This window comes from Octodon degus, unplaced genomic scaffold (genome assembly GCF_000260255.1).
Source record: "Octodon degus isolate 3935 unplaced genomic scaffold, OctDeg1.0 scaffold00079, whole genome shotgun sequence".
NCBI lineage: Eukaryota > Metazoa > Chordata > Mammalia > Rodentia > Octodontidae > Octodon > Octodon degus.
Window position 1 is genome coordinate 8,421,018 of NW_004524655.1, and position 3,595 is coordinate 8,424,612.

At 45.8% G+C, this 3,595-nt stretch overlaps 1 long non-coding RNA gene across 1 annotated transcript in view; it reads right to left on the reverse strand.

Annotated features, from left to right (window-relative positions):
- Nucleotides 1–201: 201 nt before the first annotated feature.
- Nucleotides 202–3,595, reverse strand: part of LOC111818080 — a 4,177-nt gene continuing 783 nt past the window's right edge. Inside the window, exons 2-3 of the long non-coding RNA XR_002822157.1 lie at nt 3,332–3,455; nt 202–585 (exon numbers count right to left, since the gene is read on the reverse strand). This is a non-coding gene — a long non-coding RNA (uncharacterized LOC111818080). The remainder of the gene's footprint in view (nt 586–3,331; nt 3,456–3,595) is intronic.

Sequence of the window (3,595 nt, forward strand, 5' to 3'; positions counted from 1 at the left end):
AAAGGACTACACCTTCATTTTCTCATCACCAAATCCTATGTAGTTTCTTCCTGTCTTGGTTACTGTTGTTGCTGGGACAAAATACCTGACACTCAAAATTAAGGAAAAAAAGGTTTATTTAGCTCACAGTTAGTGGAGGTCTCAGTCCATACCCAGGGGGCTCCAAGGCAGAATGGCACAAGGCAGGGGGCAAGAGTTCATGGCAGCAGAAAACAGCAAAGAGCAAAAGGGAGGCGCAGCAGCCCTGGTTGCTAGCTGGCATCTCTTCCCTTCTTACACTGTAATTCAGATTATCCGCCCCAAGGCATGTGTAGCACTCACACCCATAATCCAAGCATTGGACCAAAAATTGATTACAGACTCTAGAAACCACCCCATGACTGCATGAGGCTTGGCAGGGACAACTCAACACACAAACCATAACACTTCCTTACTGAAAGAAGAGATGTCCAGAAGCCTCGTCTTCGTCCTCGTCGTCTTCTTCTTCTTCTTCCTCCTCCTCCTCCTCCTTCTCCTCCTCCTCCTTCTCCTTTCTTTCTCCTTCTACTTCTTCTGTTCATACTTTCATGCTGGGAAGTGATACACCTACACTAAACAGGAAAACATTTTTTCTCACCTAGACCTTGATGAAACACAAGGCACAGACAGTCTTCACCTGGAGGCTCCTCCAGAGCTCGCATGCCTACCCCAGTGCTGTCCATCCCAGGTAGAAGGCTCTGCTCCCTGCCAGCAGCCAGGCCACACTCCAGAAGGCATCTCAGTGGCAACAGCCTGCACAGCGCCTTCTCTTGGACTGTAGAGCTGGGAAACTTGAATGCTTCCTGAGCAGCTCTGTAAGCAGCTAGCTCCAGTTGGCACTGAAAGCCTTGAGCCACAGCAATTTGATGTCTCTGCTTCTGCTGCCTGCCAGACCTAACCATCCCTTCTGGCTCAAGATCCGCAGCTCTTTCTCTAATTGAACCACACAGCAATTTAGGCTCCAGAGGCACAGTCCTAAAATTAGCTCTGACTACCACCCACCTGCTAAAGAATCCTCCATGCCTCCCTTCTACCACAAAGGTGAAGATCACATTCTTCAGCTGGACCTTATCCATCTGGGGGCCTTTAGATGCCTCCTAGTTGCATCTTATAGTGCATACTAGCAGTGCCCCACCTATCACCTAGCTTCCTCTCTTTCCTCCCGATTGCCCTTGGTGGAAGCAGAGAGAAGGCATTCATTGTCACCCCACTCATTATGAGGAAACTACATGGTGTGGCTGAGGAGAAACAGCTGCAGCAAGTGGCAGAGTCAATCATTAAACCCCATACTGCCCACTTTCCTGGCCATGACTGTGGCCAAAAGAAGGATGTGTCACTGAATTTGGTCTAATGAGAGACAGTGAGGCCCAACATTCACATGGATCCTTCAAACAGTCTCCTTTATTCCACTGGAATGTGAATAAGGAAACTCATGTCCCCAAAGAAAATTCTGACCTCTTTCTTTTAATCTGAGAGAAGTAAATCTTGAGACAACCCATCCCTTAGAATTGTGTGTCCCAGTTGTTAAGTGATACTTGGCTGTACAAGAAGAAAGCAAAACGTAACCATTTTCTACCCATGGATCAGCCAATGGATGGGTTCTAATGCTGGATGGGCACATATGTACTGTGTAATACTTTGGCCTTAAATTACAAGATGGTCTGAGTGTCGGGGCCATGCAAAGGTTGCTGTCCTGCACCTGGGTTTCTAGAAGGTTGCGTGCTCCTGCAGGGAAGAGGTACGTGCAGCTCTGCGTGTAAGACAACACTAAGTTCACTCGTGGCCTGTTTTCGCCAGCATTACCTGCTCTGTATCAGGGCCGGACTCAGTCTCAAGCCAGGATAGAGCATCCTTTCCTACCCATCCACTATCCTGTGCCCAGCACCCTTCCTTCCTCCCAATGTCCTTGCAATAACTATACTCAGCTGCTGAACAACGATGTTCTGGTCTGTGATGGGCTGCACAGGTAATAAGGATCTCATAAGATTATAATGGGGCTGAAAATCTTCTATTCCCTAGTGACATCACATCATAGATGTTGCAAAGTTGTAAAACTACGCATTACTCAGTGTATTCATTGTGATGTTGGTATGAACAAAGGTACTGCATTGCCAGTAATTGCACATATAATTATGTACAGTACCTCACACTTGAAAATAAATGACTGTGGTATTGGTTTATGTGTGTGATACTTTGCATTTTTCTCATTTTAGTGTATTTTCTCTGTTTATAACAAAGTTTGCTGTAAAGTGATGTGCCACATTATACTGGCAGTGGTTGAATACATCTTGTGCTTACTGAATTTCTTGATTGTATCACAGGGACAAGCTGAGTGATTGACCTACACCATCGAAGGGTGCGTAGGTACATTCTCAGACACACGATGATGAAATTGTCTTACAACCCATCTCTTAGAATTATGTATCCCAGTTGTTAAGTGATACATGGCTGTGCAAGGTTATAATATAGCGCCTCGCCACCTCAGAGGAATGGAATATATCAAATCCAGAAGTTCAGCCAGACTCAGAGGAGGAACAGGAATTCATCATTAACAACCTTGGAGCCATCACATGAACTGGACACTGGGCTACGTGTTTCCCACAAAATTTTTCCTGTATTTCTTAAAATATTCCTCAAGTTGGTTACTATTACAATTCTCATTTTTTTTATTTTTATTTTTATTTTTATTTATGTGTGTGTGTGTGGCCAGCTCAGCCCACCAGGGGGCGTGGCTGGCTGGCATGTGGTGCTGGGGGATTGAACCGCAGTCCCTGTGCTTTGCTAAGCTTGTTCAAATAGGTGCTTTAGACCACTGAGCCATCTCTCCAGCCCACAATTCTCATTTTATGACTAGGGGAAACAAGGAGCATGGAGATTAAGTCCTATAGGCCACGGTAATATAGCCAACTAGTGCCAGCATTCAGGCCCCGGCAGTCTAACTCGAGCACCTTGTCTATCAATTCCCAGTGTCCACTGAGTCTCCCTGGAGAATATGGACACCTAGAGATACCACAGGGAAAGCAGGTGCTTCTTCCTCTTGGAAAATTCCACTACACAATGTTTCTTGGCTACACCTCCAACAAAGAATTTCTGCTGGAACTAAAAATGACTGTGGTTTCCTTTAGGGGAAGCCAGTATTTTTGATGCCATCAGAAAAGATCCTCCACGTGAGTCCCTGTTCCATTTCACACTCCTATTTTGGCCATATCCTTACTAAAAAGGAAAAATCTCCTCCCCCTCTCAGGCTATTTACTTCAGAGGCCACATGGAGAATTCTGATTCATCTGCCCATTCACAAATCATAACCGAGCACCTGTCCCTGGTGAGCCATGGGTCCAGCATTGTACGATCACAGCCAGCATCAGAGCTGCAGTCATTCCCTCCAGAAGGAACCTAGAAAGTGGTGGCTGGGTTTCTGGCTCCTCTACCAGCTTTCACTTTAAAAAAAGAAAAGAAAAAAAAATGGAGGCTGTGTTGGGAGTGGTGTGAATAGGAAATAGAAGCATTATAGGTATAGGCCTGTGAGCAAATGGGCTAAACGCTGCAGACAGAGTGCAGGACTCAGGGCAGTACTTCC